Genomic DNA, 17474 nt, shown 5'->3' on the forward strand with positions numbered 1-17474 from the left:
GGCAAACGTTAACCTCTTTTCGTAGTACTTTTCAGGTGGCAAACGTTGAATTTGTGTCACTCTTCTAGTGACCCAAATTAACATATGAATTAGTGCAGCTCTGTACCGTATTACCCTACATAGCTATTAGGACGTTGTAGTGGTGTGGATGTTAATGCACGCGTGTGTGCGTATGTGCGTGTTTCATTCAATGAAACAATCTACGCATTTCATTTCATTTCCCATCATTCATTGGAGTCCCATCATGGCAAGGTAACTATATTACCTATACTATATTGATTAGGGGCATCTGCTAAATGCCTAAATTGTACATTGTTGATGAAATAATATTAAATATATACACAGCAAGGTGTGTGTATTTTTATTATTTTTATCAACAATTAGCAATTTAGGCATTTAACAGATGCCCTTAATCCAGCCAATTTACAGTAAGCAAGAACAACAACTTGCTAATAATGAGCATTTTTCTTTAGTTTTGTTCTCTTTCTCTAGCCTATAGGTTGACGCTATATATTAAGTGACAGATCACATACTACTTCAACAGAAGATGATGCTACAGTTGTATTAAATAGAAATTTCACGAAATACCTTTCGTTTATGGGTAGGTTTCCTTCAAAACCTAGATGCAGAACATTATTTTATGTGCTCCCAGGACAGAAAATTCTAGACTTTGCTGTCCTGGGCTCTTGGGGGTGACGTAGGAAGCTACGCCCACGCCGTATAAAGTGGACGTGGCTACGTCATCCCTCATTCGGAACTTTTCTTCTGCTATATAGAACAGAAGGGCGTTCCACGAAAGGTATTTCGTTCAATGTATTTATACAACCGTGGTTACTAAAGTAACCTTTAACGTTGTATTAAATAGAACTTTCACGAAATACCTTTCGTTTATGGGACTTTATGAACTCCCGTGACCTGAACTTCCAGTTCGTAAGTCTTTTGGGAGGGACTCGGACCCTTTTGTTTCCAGAACCTAGTCCTTGTGGAGAACAGGAGGCAGCGCTATGCTGCCCTGATTTTCTACTGAGCCGCTGCCCCCAGCTAGCGAAGGCGCTGCCACATCTAGGTTATAGTATGTGGAGAAAGTCGAGGGTGTAGACCAGCTTGCTGCTGTGCAGACTTCCTGAATAGAGACACCCTTGTAGAGTGCCCAGGAAGCTGCCACGCCTCTCGTGGAGTGGGCCCTCAGGGCTTGAGGGGAATCCACGCCTTGGCTAGTGTAGGCCAGACGGATGGCTTCCACTATCCAGTTAGAGATAGTGACCTTCGTGACAGGCTTTCCTTTGGTCCTGGCACCCCAGGACACGAAGAGTTGGCTTCCTTGTCTGAAGGGAGCCAGTCTATCCACGTATATGCGTAAGGCTCTGACTGGGCAGAGGCAGTTAAGCCTCATGTCATGAGGCGAACGGCGGGGGGTGGAATGCCTGTAGGTTCACTGGCACACACACAGAGCATTTTTGGGAATGAAGGCGGGTTTGCTTTTAGGGTGACCTTGGTCGAACCATCATTGAACCTCATGCAGTCTGGAGAGATCGAGAGCGCATGTTAGGTCGCTGACCCTTTTTGCCGTCGTGAGGGCGATCAGGAGAGCCACCTTCAAGGTTAGGAGCTTGAGGCTCACGGTTTGTAGTGGTCCAAAAGGTGCTGTAGCCAGAGCCTTTAGAACCAGGGCCAAATCCCACGAGGGAACAAGGGATCTGCATGTCCTATGTTCCCTGTGTACACCCTTCATGAACTGTTTTACCAGCGGGTGCTTCCACACCGTCTGGTTAACAAGGCCCGGGTGGCAGGTGGAAATTGCTGCCAGGTGGACCTTGACTGAGCAGAGGCCTAGACCGTTGTCTAGGAGCTCCTGTAGAAATGTCAGGACGTCGATCACTGAGGCCTGGTAGGGGACAACTTGGTCTGGTCTTCGTGACGCTCGAAAACGCGCCAGGCTGTGTCGTAACGGTCCCTTGTTGACTGGCTTTCTGAATCGTTTCGATGACGATCGGAGGTAGGCCCATGGAGGTCAACATCACCCTTTGACGGGCCAGACGTCTAGGTCCTGGGGGTGAGGGTGAAAGATCTCCCCTCTCGCTTGGGAGAGGAGATCCGCTCGAAGAGGAATTTTCCACGGCTGGTCGTAGAGGAGAGGGGTTATTTCCGACCTCCAGACCCCCAGGACGGGGCTATTAGGAGCACCGTCAGACCCTGAGTCCTCACTCTGTCCAGAGTGGGGCTGATGAGGGATAGCGGGGTAAAGGCGTAGAGAAGGGTTTTGGGCCATCGTGTGACAGAGCGTCTAGCCCCGATGTTGAAGATCCCATGATTGCGAAGAAGAGGGGACACTTCGTGTTCTCCTCTGTGGCAAAGAGATCCACCCTGGATTTCCCAAGCCTGCTCCAGACCTGGGACGCTGCATGAGGATGTAGCGACCAGTCTGCATAGAGAGATTGAGTTAAGTGTTATGCCTATGAAGTCTATTGACTGCGTCGGCATGAGCATGCTCTTCTCGTGGTTTATTAAAAACCGAGCGAGGCGAGAGTGGCTGAGCACGCGATGTGTGTGCAACAGTGCTTCTCGCGGAGAGTTTGCAAGTAGGATCCAGTCGTCCACATATGTTGCGAGACGGATTCCTTGCTGTCGCAGGGGAGCAATAGCTGCCGCGGTGCATTTTATGAAAACTCTCGGACTCAGAGACATTCCGAAGGGAAGGACTGTGTATTCGTACACTTTTCCTTTGAACCCAAAGCGCAGAAATCTTCTGTGCGGGTGGTAAATCGGAATGTGGAAGTATGCATCTTGCAGGTCTATTGACGTAAACCAATCCCCCTCGCGGATTAGGCGCAGGAGGAGTGGTGGTGTCAACATTTTGAATCGCAAATGACGGTTCAATGCTGAACCGTCACTTGAAAAAGCTGCGACTCGAAGTGTACTCTCTTACACGGCCCGCCTGAGCCAAGAGAGAATAGACGCAACACTGCAGTGCGTGGCATCATTCAAAAGGGGACGCTCGATTCCCTTTCATGCATGCCTCCGAATGGCAGGGTTAATGGCCTTGGCGGTCTATCTAATCCGCCTAGCAAGACTACATATGAGACCTTTCCAACAATGGATAGGCTCTCTACATGTACCAATGCACTGTCGCCACCAGAAGGTAACAGTGATGTCACAATGCATACTAGCCCTTCAATGGTGGTCAGACAGAAAAACCCTCTCAGAGGGCGTCCCCATGGGAAAGCCTCTGATCAGGAAAGTCGTCACCACAGATGCCAGCATGACAGGCTGGGGAGCCACTCTGGAAGGATTCACAGCCAGAGGTTTATGGTTGGGGCCACTACGTGCCCTTCACATAAATTACTTGGAGCTTATGGCGGTCTTCCTCCCTGAGACACTTCGAGCAGCGCATCCGGGGTTGCCACGTCCTAGTCAGGACAGACAACACCACGGCCATGTGCTACATCAACAGACAAGGCGGACTCTGGTCACCTCGTCTTCATCAACTGGCTCGGAAACTAATCCTGTGGTGCAACACACGCCTTCTCTCCATAGTAGCGCGTCATGTCCCAGGTCTTCTGAACACAGGGGCAGACCTGCTGTCCAGAGGACCTCTCCGCTACGCAGACTGGTCGCTACATCCTCATGCAGCGTCCCAGGTCTGGAGCAGGTTTTGGAAACCCAGGGTGGATCTCTTTGCCACAGAGGAGAACACGAAGTGTCCCCTCTTCTTCGCAATCACGGGACTATCAACATCAGGGCTAGACGCTCTGTCACACCGATGGCCCAAAACCCTTCTCTACGCCTTTACCCCGCTATCCCTCATCAGCCCCACTCTGGACAGAGTGAGGACTCAGGGTCTGACGGTGCTCCTAATAGCCCCGTCCTGGGGGTCTGGAGGTCGGAAATAACCCCTCTCCTCTACGACCAGCCGTGGAAAATTCCTCTTCGAGCGGATCTCCTCTCCCAAGCGAGAGGGGAGATCTTTCACCCTCACCCCCAGGATCTAGACGTCTGGCCCGTCAAAGGGTGATGTTGACCTCCGTGGGCCTACCTCCGATCGTCATCGAAACGATTCAGAAAGCCAGTCAACAAGGGACCGTTACGACACAGCCTGGCGCGTTTTCGAGCGTCACAAAGACCAGACCAAGTTGTCCCCTACCAGGCCTCAGTGATCGACGTCCTGACATTTCTACAGGAGCTCCTAGACAACGGTCTAGGCCTCTCCTCAGTCAAGGTCCACCTGGCAGCAATTTCCACCTGCCACCCGGGCCTTGTTAACCAGACGGTGTGGAAGCACCCGCTGGTAAAACAGTTCATGAAGGGTGTACACAGGGAACATAGGACATGCAGATCCCTTGTTCCCTCGTGGGATTTGTCCCTGGTTCTAAAGGCTCTGGCTACAGCACCTTTTGAACCACTACAAACCGTGAGCCTCAAGCTCCTAACCTTGAAGGTGGCTCTCCTGATCGCCCTCACAACGGCAAAAAGGGTCAGCGACCTAACATGCGCTCTCGATCTCTCCAGACTGCATGAGGTTCAATGATGGTTCGACCAAGGTCACCCTAAAAGCAAACCCGCCTTCATTCCCAAAAATGCTCTGTGTGTGTGTGCCAGTGAACCTACAGGCATTCCACCCCCCGCCGTTCGCCTCATGACATGAGGCTTAACTGCCTCTGCCCAGTCAGAGCCTTACGCATATACGTGGATAGACTGGCTCCCTTCAGACAAGGAAGCCAACTCTTCGTGTCCTGGGGTGCCAGGACCAAAGGAAAGCCTGTCACGAAGGTCACTATCTCCAACTGGATAGTGGAAGCCATCCGTCTGGCCTACACTAGCCAAGGCGTGGATTCCGCTCAAGCCCTGAGGGCCCACTCCCCGAGAGGCGTGGCAGCTTCCTGGGCACTCTACAAGGCTGTCTCTATTCAGGAAGTCTGCACAGCAGCAAGCTGGTCTACACCCTCGACTTTCTCCACATACTATAACCTAGATGTGGCAGCGCCTTCGCTAGCTGGGGGCAGCGGCTCAGTAGAAAATCAGGGCAGCATAGCGCTGCCTCCTGTTCTCCACAAGGACTAGGTTCTGGAAACAAAAGGGTCCGAGTCCCTCCCAAAAGACTTACCTGGGACGAACTGGAAGTTCAGGTCACGGGAGTTCATAAAGTCCCATAAACGAAAGGTATTTCGTGAAATTTCTATTTAATACAACGTTAAAGGTACCACGGTTGTATAAATACATTGAACGAAATACCTTTCGTGGAACGCCCTTCTGTTCTCTATAGCAGAAGAAAAGTTCCGAGGGGATGACGTAGCCACGTCCGCTTTATACGGCGTGGGCGTAGCTTCCTACGTCACCCCTAAGAGCCCAGGACAGCAAAAGTCTAGAATTTTCTGTCCTGGGAGCACATAAAATAATGTTCTGCATCTAGGTTTTGAAGGAAACCTACCCATAAACGAAAGGTATTTCGTGAAATTTCTATTTAATACAACTGTAGCATCATCTTCTGTTGAAGTAGTATGTGATCTGTCACTTAATATATAGCATCAACCTATAGGCTAGAGAAAGAGAGAACAAAAGAAAAGAAAAATGCTCATTATTAGCAAGTTGTTGTTCTTGCTTACTGTAAATTGGCTGGATTAAGGGCAATGTTAAAGGTTACTTCAGTAACCACGGTTGTTTAAATAAATTGAACGAAATATATGCGTTTCATGTTGATTGTAATATTATCATTATGCTTCATATTGACTTTAATATTGTGTTCTGTGCTGTGTTCTGTCCCCTCCCCCCCACCCCCTCCCCCCCACTCTCGGCCTGCACCTTGTCGTGGTGAGTGGGCTTTAAACCAAGACAGGCCATTCATACCCATTACCTCATTTACTGCCACAGTGAATGCATAAATGTGGCCAAATTTTCGTGACGTATTGGTTGTTCAGTTTGACCCACCAGTTTTAGAGATATGGCTTATAGAGTAATGTCTTGCAGAGTTGAGAAAGCAGGCTTGAAAGGTTCACTTCTGTGTTCTCAAACTTTACACCTAGCTACATGTTTAAGCATTTATTTTGTATTTATTTACATGTAGATTTCAGCTCTGACACTTATTTCATACATGCTCCAGTTTGTGAAGAGTGTCTGTGCTATTAACTCATTTTGGATAAAAAAGGATCTTTTCTCCTCTGGTGAAAAGCTGGAGGTTGTGCGATGGCAGGCTCTCAGTCAAATCTGGTCACAAATAATCCACCCCTTGCCCGTGATGTTTTGTTTTTCCTTTCTTTTCTAGTAGTCACAGAATGTTTGTCTCAATTACGACCGTTTAGATAAACACAGAGGTTTACTCTGTTCCGCGATATGCTGTGAATGCTGGACAACATAACGACATGCGACACATAATGTACAGTACGGTTCACCTTTAACGACATGCAACACATAATGTACAGTACAGCTCACCTATAACGACATGCAACACATAATGTACAGTACAGTACGGCTCACCTATAACGACATGCGACACATAATGTACAGTACAGTACAGCTCACCTATAACGACATGCGACACATAATGTACAGTACAGTACGGCTCACCTATAATGACATGCGACACATAATGTACAGTACAGCTCACCTATAACGACATGCGACACATAATGTACAGTACAGTACTATAGATCACATAATGACCACCTGTCTCCTTTTACTGTCGATCACATAATCACCACCTGTCCCTTTTTACTGTTACTGTAGAAAACCCCACCACTCTCTGGCTGAGAGTGGGGTGGAACCGGAGCTGATCACCTCATTCCTCCTCTAGTGGTGGGTGGGGCTCTACTGAATACTAGTTGGGCACACCTGTGGCTGGCCTATAGACCGATTCACAGAGGGGTGCCCTGGGCGCGGCCATTACTGAGGGGTAATCCATTGAGCAGGTGCTGCATAGGCCAGGTGTAGCTAATCAGTGCTGCTGCACTCAATGGTACACCTCAGTAATGGCCGCACCCAGGAAACCCTCTGTGAATCGGTCTATAAAGGCTTTAAACCAAGACAGGCCATTCATACCCATTACCTCATTTACTGCCACAGTGAATGCATAAATGTGGCCAAATTTTCGTGACATATTGGTTCAGTTTGACCCACCAGTTTTAGAGATATGGCTTATAGAGTAATGTCTTGCAGAGTTGAGAAAGCAGGCTTGAAAGGTTCACTTCTGTGTTTCTCAAACTTTATACCTAGCTACATGTTTAAGCATTTATTTTGTATTTATTTACATGTAGATTTCAGCTCTGCCACTTATTTCATACATGCTCCAGTTTGTGAAGAGTGTCTGGGCTATTAACTCATTTTGGATAAAAAAGGATCTTTTCTCCTCTGGTGAAAAGTTGGAGGTTGTGCGATGGCAGGCTCTCAGTCAAATCTGGTCACAAATAATCCACCCCTTGCCCGTGATGTTTTGTTTTTCCTTTCTTTTCTAGTAGTCGCTGAATGTTTGTCTCAATTACGACCGTTTAGATAAACACAGAGGTTTACTCTGTTCCGCGATATGCTGTGAATGCTGGACAACATAACGACATGCGACACATAATGTACAGTACGGTTCACCTATAACGACATGCGACACATAATGTAAAGTACAGTACGGTTCACCTATAACAACATGTGACACATAATGTACAGTACAGTACGGCTCACCTATAACGACATGTGACACATAATGTACAGTACAGTACGGCTCACCTATAACGACATGCGACACATAATGTACAGTACAGTATAGTACGGCTCACCTATAACGACATGCGACACATAATGTACAGTACAGTACGGCTCACCTATAACGACATGCGACACATAATGTACAGTACAGTACGGTTCACCTATAACGACATGCGACACATAATGTACAGTACAGTACAGTATGGCTCACCTATAACTACATGCGACACATAATGTACAGTACAGTACGGCTCACCTATAACGACATGCGACACATAATGTACAGTACGGTTCACCTATAACGACATGAGACACATAATGTACAGTACAGTACGGCTCACCTATAACGACATGCGACACATAATGTACAGTACAGTATGGCTCACCTATAACGACATGCGACACATAATGTACAGTACAGTATAGTACGGCTCACCTATAACGACATGCGACACATAATGTACAGTACAGTACAGTACGGCTCACCTATAACGACATGCGACACATAATGTACAGTACAGTACAGTACGGCTCACCTATAACGACATGCGACACATAATGTACAGTACAGTACGGTTCACCTATAACGACATGCGACACATAATGTACAGTACAGTATGGCTCACCTATAACTACATGCGACACATAATGTACAGTACAGTACAGCTCACCTATAACGACATGCGACACATAATGTACAGTACAGTACGGCTCACCTATAACGACATGCGACACATAATGTACAGTACGGTTCACCTATAACGACATGAGACACATAATGTACAGTATGGCTCACCTATAACTACATGCGACACGTACAGTACAGTACAGTACAGCTCACCTATAACGACATGCGACACATAATGTACAGTACAGTACGGCTCACCTATAACGACATGCGACACATAATGTACAGTACAGTATAGTACGGCTCACCTATAACGACATGCGACACATAATGTACAGTACAGTACGGCTCACCTATAACGACATGCGACACATAATGTACAGTACAGTACGGCTCACCTATAACGACATGCGACACATAATGTACAGTACAGTACGGTTCACCTATAACGACATGCGACACATAATGTACAGTACAGTATGGCTCACCTATAACTACATGCGACACATAATGTACAGTACAGTACAGCTCACCTATAACGACATGCGACACATAATGTACAGTACAGTACGGCTCACCTATAACGACATGCGACACATAATGTACAGTACGGTTCACCTATAACGACATGAGACACATAATGTACAGTATGGCTCACCTATAACTACATGCGACACGTACAGTACAGTACAGTACAGCTCACCTATAACGACATGCGACACATAATGTACAGTACAGTACGGCTCACCTATAACGACATGCGACACATAATGTACAGTACAGTATAGTACGGCTCACCTATAACGACATGCGACACATAATGTACAGTACAGTACAGTACGGCTCACCTATAACGACATGCGACACATAATGTACAGTACAGTACGGCTCACCTATAACGACATGCGACACATAATGTACAGTACAGTACGGTTCACCTATAACGACATGCGACACATAATGTACTGTACGGTTCACCTATAACGACATGAGACACATAATGTACAGTACAGTATGGCTCACCTATAACTACATGCGACACATAATGTACAGTACAGTACAGCTCACCTATAACGACATGCGACACATAATGTACAATACAGTACGGCTCATCTATAACGACATGCGACACATAATGTACAGTACGGTTCACCTATAACGACATGAGACACATAATGTACAGTACAGTACGGCTCACCTATAACGACATGCGACACATAATGTACAGTACAGTATGGCTCACCTATAACTACATGCGACACATAATGTACAGTACAGTACAGCTCACCTATAACGACATGCGACACATAATGTACAGTACAGTACGGCTCACCTATAACGACATGCGACACATAATGTACAGTACAGTATAGTACGGCTCACCTATAACGACATGCGACACATAATGTACAGTACAGTACGGCTCACCTATAACGACATGCGACACATAATGTACAGTACAGTACGGTTCACCTATAACGACATGCGACACATAATGTACAGTACAGCTCACCTATAACGACATGCGACACATAATGTACAGTACAGTACTATAGATCACATAATGACCACCTGTCTCCTTTTACTGTCGATCACATAATCACCACCTGTCCCTTTTTACTGTTACTGTAGAAAACCCCACCACTCTCTGGCTGAGAGTGGGGTGGAACCGGAGCTGATCACCTCATTCCTCCTCTAGTGGTGGGTGGGGCTCTACTGAATACTAGTTGGGCACACCTGTGGCTGGCCTATAGACCGATTCACAGAGGGGTGCCCTGGGCGCGGCCATTACTGAGGGGTAATCCATTGAGCAGGTGCTGCATAGGCCAGGTGTAGCTAATCAGTGCTGCTGCACTCAATGGTACACCTCAGTAATGGCCGCACCCAGGAAACCCTCTGTGAATCGGTCTATAAAGGCTTTAAACCAAGACAGGCCATTCATACCCATTACCTCATTTACTGCCACAGTGAATGCATAAATGTGGCCAAATTTTCGTGACATATTGGTTCAGTTTGACCCACCAGTTTTAGAGATATGGCTTATAGAGTAATGTCTTGCAGAGTTGAGAAAGCAGGCTTGAAAGGTTCACTTCTGTGTTTCTCAAACTTTATACCTAGCTACATGTTTAAGCATTTATTTTGTATTTATTTACATGTAGATTTCAGCTCTGCCACTTATTTCATACATGCTCCAGTTTGTGAAGAGTGTCTGGGCTATTAACTCATTTTGGATAAAAAAGGATCTTTTCTCCTCTGGTGAAAAGTTGGAGGTTGTGCGATGGCAGGCTCTCAGTCAAATCTGGTCACAAATAATCCACCCCTTGCCCGTGATGTTTTGTTTTTCCTTTCTTTTCTAGTAGTCGCTGAATGTTTGTCTCAATTACGACCGTTTAGATAAACACAGAGGTTTACTCTGTTCCGCGATATGCTGTGAATGCTGGACAACATAACGACATGCGACACATAATGTACAGTACGGTTCACCTATAACGACATGCGACACATAATGTAAAGTACAGTACGGTTCACCTATAACAACATGTGACACATAATGTACAGTACAGTACGGCTCACCTATAACGACATGTGACACATAATGTACAGTACAGTACGGCTCACCTATAACGACATGCGACACATAATGTACAGTACAGTATAGTACGGCTCACCTATAACGACATGCGACACATAATGTACAGTACAGTACGGCTCACCTATAACGACATGCGACACATAATGTACAGTACAGTACGGTTCACCTATAACGACATGCGACACATAATGTACAGTACAGTACAGTATGGCTCACCTATAACTACATGCGACACATAATGTACAGTACAGTACGGCTCACCTATAACGACATGCGACACATAATGTACAGTACGGTTCACCTATAACGACATGAGACACATAATGTACAGTACAGTACGGCTCACCTATAACGACATGCGACACATAATGTACAGTACAGTATGGCTCACCTATAACGACATGCGACACATAATGTACAGTACAGTATAGTACGGCTCACCTATAACGACATGCGACACATAATGTACAGTACAGTACAGTACGGCTCACCTATAACGACATGCGACACATAATGTACAGTACAGTACAGTACGGCTCACCTATAACGACATGCGACACATAATGTACAGTACAGTACGGTTCACCTATAACGACATGCGACACATAATGTACAGTACAGTATGGCTCACCTATAACTACATGCGACACATAATGTACAGTACAGTACAGCTCACCTATAACGACATGCGACACATAATGTACAGTACAGTACGGCTCACCTATAACGACATGCGACACATAATGTACAGTACGGTTCACCTATAACGACATGAGACACATAATGTACAGTATGGCTCACCTATAACTACATGCGACACGTACAGTACAGTACAGTACAGCTCACCTATAACGACATGCGACACATAATGTACAGTACAGTACGGCTCACCTATAACGACATGCGACACATAATGTACAGTACAGTATAGTACGGCTCACCTATAACGACATGCGACACATAATGTACAGTACAGTACGGCTCACCTATAACGACATGCGACACATAATGTACAGTACAGTACGGCTCACCTATAACGACATGCGACACATAATGTACAGTACAGTACGGTTCACCTATAACGACATGCGACACATAATGTACAGTACAGTATGGCTCACCTATAACTACATGCGACACATAATGTACAGTACAGTACAGCTCACCTATAACGACATGCGACACATAATGTACAGTACAGTACGGCTCACCTATAACGACATGCGACACATAATGTACAGTACGGTTCACCTATAACGACATGAGACACATAATGTACAGTATGGCTCACCTATAACTACATGCGACACGTACAGTACAGTACAGTACAGCTCACCTATAACGACATGCGACACATAATGTACAGTACAGTACGGCTCACCTATAACGACATGCGACACATAATGTACAGTACAGTATAGTACGGCTCACCTATAACGACATGCGACACATAATGTACAGTACAGTACAGTACGGCTCACCTATAACGACATGCGACACATAATGTACAGTACAGTACGGCTCACCTATAACGACATGCGACACATAATGTACAGTACAGTACGGTTCACCTATAACGACATGCGACACATAATGTACTGTACGGTTCACCTATAACGACATGAGACACATAATGTACAGTACAGTATGGCTCACCTATAACTACATGCGACACATAATGTACAGTACAGTACAGCTCACCTATAACGACATGCGACACATAATGTACAATACAGTACGGCTCATCTATAACGACATGCGACACATAATGTACAGTACGGTTCACCTATAACGACATGAGACACATAATGTACAGTACAGTACGGCTCACCTATAACGACATGCGACACATAATGTACAGTACAGTATGGCTCACCTATAACTACATGCGACACATAATGTACAGTACAGTACAGCTCACCTATAACGACATGCGACACATAATGTACAGTACAGTACGGCTCACCTATAACGACATGCGACACATAATGTACAGTACAGTACGGCTCACCTATAACGACATGCGACACAATGTACAGTACAGTACGGCTCACCTATAACGACATGCGACACATAATGTACAGTACGGCTCACCTATAACGACATGCAACACATAATGTACACTACAGTACAGTACGGTTCACCTATAACGACATGAGACACATAATGTACAGTACAGTACGGTTCACCTATAACGACATGCGACACATAATGTACAGTACAGTACGGCTCACCTATAACGACATGCGACACATAATGTACAGTACAGTACAGTACGGCTGGGGTGCTGGGGGCCATGGCTGCTGTTGGGGAGCTGGGGGCCATGTCTGCTGGGGGGCTGGGGCCCATGGTCGCTGCTGCGCCGATGGTGGCGCGAGCTGGGGAGGGGGACTCGGGTCCATCTCTGATGGCAGGGTGATCCGTGCTCGAAGGACCATGAAAGAATTGTATACTGTACGAAGGGGTTTGCTGGTTGTAGGCTATATCACCCTTACACCAGTGTGCCTATTAGAGCACCATGCAGGATCATAGTCGGCTTGTGGTTTCACATATATTTATTGAGGGTGACATGGAGTGATTATGGTTGAATTATATTAATGCATCAATGTGGACAGAATCAGGTTTCTACCTCTTCTCCCATTCAACATTTCTATACCAAATGAGACCAAATGTTTTCTCTGAGGGTTACACCTGGGCCTTTATAGGCCAGCCACAGGTGTGCCCAACTAGTATTCAGTATAGCCCCACCCACCACTAGAGGAGGAAGGAGGTGATCAGCTCCGGTTCCACCCCACTCTCAGCAGGAGAGTGGTGGGGTTTTCTACAGTTACTGTCGATCACATAATCACCACCTGTCTCCTTTTACTGTCGATCACATAATCACCACCTGTCTCCTTTTACTGTCGATCACATAATCACCACCTGTCTCCTTTTACTGTCGATCACATAATCACCACCTGTCTCCTTTTACTGTCGATCACATAATCACCACCTGTCTCCTTTTACTGTCGATCACATAATCACCACCTGTCTCCTTTTACTGTCGATCACATAATCACCACCTGTCTCCTTTTACTGTCGATCACATAATCACCACCTGTCTCCTTTTACTGTCGATCACATAATCACCACCTGTCTCCTTTTACTGTCAATCACACAATCACCACCTGTCTCCTTTTACTGTTAATGTCGATCACATAATCACCACCTGTCTCCTTTTACTGTCAATCACATAATGACAGTCTCCTTTTACTGTTACTGTCGATCACATAATCACCACCTGTCTTACTGTTACTGTCGATCAGTGTCCCTCGCGGGCGCGGCGGTGGCCGGCGTGCGCGCGGCTGTCGTCCGCCCCATGAGGGCTGTCGAGCCGTGCGGGTCGGGCGGCGGTGGTTGGCGGCGACTCTGGACGCGCGCCGGGCCATACTCGCGGATCTCCTCAGCTACGGTTCTTGGAGTCTGTCCCCAGGAGTTTGTGGGGTATGCTAAGATAACCCCTGCCTGTCGGAGGTGTCTTCCTACCCATGAGGTCACCTCAAACTTCTTGTGCCTAAATTATTTGACCTTCGTTGCCATCCCTTACGGGAAGCAGCGTAGTCAGACAATTTCCCTGGTTGGATGTGGCTGCCGAGCTGGCCGAGCCCGCCTGTGCCGCATACAACCAGTCTTTGCTCGGCCCGCGGGGGCTCAAGGCCCCTTAAGCAGTTCCCCGACCCGTGCTCTCTACAGTACAGTACGGCTCACCTATAACGACATGCGACACATAATGTACAGTACAGTACGGTTCATGTGCTATGTTTTCTCTGAGGGTTACACCTGGGACTTTATATGCCAGCCACAGGTGTGCCCAACTAGTATTCAGTATAGCCCCACCCACCACTAGAGGAGGAATGAGGTGATCAGCTCCGGTTCCACCCCACTCTCAGCCGGAGAGTGGTGGGTTTTTCTACAGTTACTGTTGATCACATGATCAATCACCACCTGTCTCCTTTTACTGTCGATCACATAATCACCACCTGTCTCCTTTTACTGTATATCACATAATCACCACCTGTCTCCTTTTACTGTATCACATAATCACCACCTGTCTCCTTTTACTGTCTATATCACATAATCACCACCTGTCTCCTTTTACTGTATCACATAATCACCACCTGTCTCCTTTTACTGTTACTGTCGATCACATGATCACCACCTTTCTCCTTTTACTGTTACTGTCGATCACATGATCACCACCTGTCTCCTTTTACTGTTACTGTTGATCACATAATCACCACCTGTCTCCTTTTACTGTTACTGTCGATCACATAATCACCACCTGTCTCCTTTTACTGTTACTGTCGATCACATAATCACCACCTGTCTCCTTTTACTGTTACTGTCGATCACATAATCACCACCTGTCTCCTTTTACTGTTAATCAGTGCTGTTCTGTGCTGTGTTCTGCTACCCCCCCCAATCCCCCCCAACCCCTCCCCCTGTTTGTACAAGCTCCAAGTGTGTTATGAGCTTGCAGATCTTCCATGTTTGGTGCGCGGCGTGCCAGCGCAACTCACCATGTAACACACCGCCACCACAAAGTCCTCAACTCACCATGTAACACACCGCCACCACAAAGTCCTCAACTCACCATGTAACACACCGCCACCACAAAGTCCTCAACTCACCATGTAACACACCGCCACCACAAAGTCCTCAACTCACCATGTAACACACCCAGTGTTGGGTATAACGGCGTTTAAACAAACGGCGCTACCTAACGTCGTTATTTTTTTCAGTAACGGGTAATCTAATTAATTACAATTGTCATTTTTACAACGCAGTTACCGTTACTGACAATGAAATGTGCTCCGTTATTATGTTAAGCGTCCCCAAGCTTTTTGTTACCACGGGCCGGCTGACAGTGTGTCTGGGACTCTGTGTGTGTGTGCGTGTGTGCAATGGGGCTGATGCTGCAAACATGAAGCCCAACACACACCGGCTCCGTCCGCTGCGTCGCGCCGCGTCGCCTGGCGCGCCGATAGAATCAGTTCTATTTTCCAGGCGGCGCCGCACGGCAACGCGCCGCGCCGCGTCGGACGGAGCCGGTGTGTGTTGGGCTTCACACACGGTTAGAATAAAACAAACATAGCAGTCAGTTGTGAAAGCTTGATGCTACACAGACCATGCTAATGCTAAAGCTAATGTTGACAGCCTGACTGCATGCGTGCTTGAGAGAGAGAGAGAGAGAGAGAGAGATGCAGGGGAGGGCCGTGTGTGTGTGTGTGTGTGTGTGTGTGTGTGTGTGTGTGTGTGTGTGTGTGTGTGTGACTGACCAGTTGTCTTAAGTTCTGAGCCAATTTGTGTCTTTAATTAGACAGTATTGTCTACCAGTTGTCTTGTCTGAAGTTGTTGGACTTTTGAGGTCCAAAAAGTTTGAGAGCCACTGGTGTAGGCAATTACACCTGGTTTACTGTTGAGGTTCAATAAATATTATATTGAAGTTTATTTCTCCCTCATGGCAAAAGGTTATGTCTTATGTGTAAGTTGTAACTTGTAAGTACCTGTCTATGCTGTTCTACTCTATGCACCTTGTGAAAAATCAATCCAAATTCTTAGACATATTACAACTGTTTTTACGCAAATAGTTACTTTTCCTAGTAACTAGTTACTTTTACAATAGAGTAATTCAGTTACTAACTCAGTTACTTTTTTGGAGAAGTAACTAGTAACTATAACTAATTACTTTTTTAAAGTAACGCGCCCAACACTGAACACACCGCCACCACAAAGTCCTCAACTCACCATGTAACACACCGCCACCACAAAGTCCTCAACTCACCATGTAACACACCGCCACCACAAAGTCCTCAACTCACCATGTAACACACCGCCACCACAAAGTCCTCAACTCACCATGTAACACACCGCCACCACAAAGTCCTCAACTCACCATGTAACACAGTTGAGGCATTCAATTGTATTTGGTTACAGATACTTTTTGTGAAAATAGCCCTACAAGCTCACAGCGCCTCGTTGCGTTCTTGTGGTCTTGTAGATTTTCACACTTTTTTTGCATCATTCTTTGGTAATATTTTACAATTTGACCCCATGTTGGATTCTTGTTATATTGTTGATTACTTTTGATGCAGTAACGGTTTTATTTGTTTTCATTAGAGGAATTAAAAGTCCTTACATTGTAACTTTAGTGTCTTCCAATGTAAAACTTGACTGACTTTCCTTAATTAAAATTCAAGTCAAAATAGGACCCTGGCCAGACTGAGTAGGGAACAGTAATCAGTCTGGATTCCAGGCTAGATGTGTATTATGACTAATACTACCACTGTATAGCTATATCAGGGGTGGGCAACTGGTGGCCCGGGGGCCACGTGCGTCCCCCACCTTCACTTAATGTGGCCCGCATGTTAATATCAGAATACTGATCTAGTATTGATTTCAGCTGCTGTTACAATTCCAAACCCGCTTTAATTACTTCATGACTAGTTACAATGTTGTCTTTTTGTGTCCAATGTAGTTATATTAACAGTTCATACAGTTAACATAACTATAACTAAATGCATTTGAAAT

This window comes from Protomyctophum parallelum (assembly GCF_964188405.1).
Source record: "Protomyctophum parallelum genome assembly, chromosome: 6".
Lineage (NCBI taxonomy): Eukaryota > Metazoa > Chordata > Actinopteri > Myctophiformes > Myctophidae > Protomyctophum > Protomyctophum parallelum.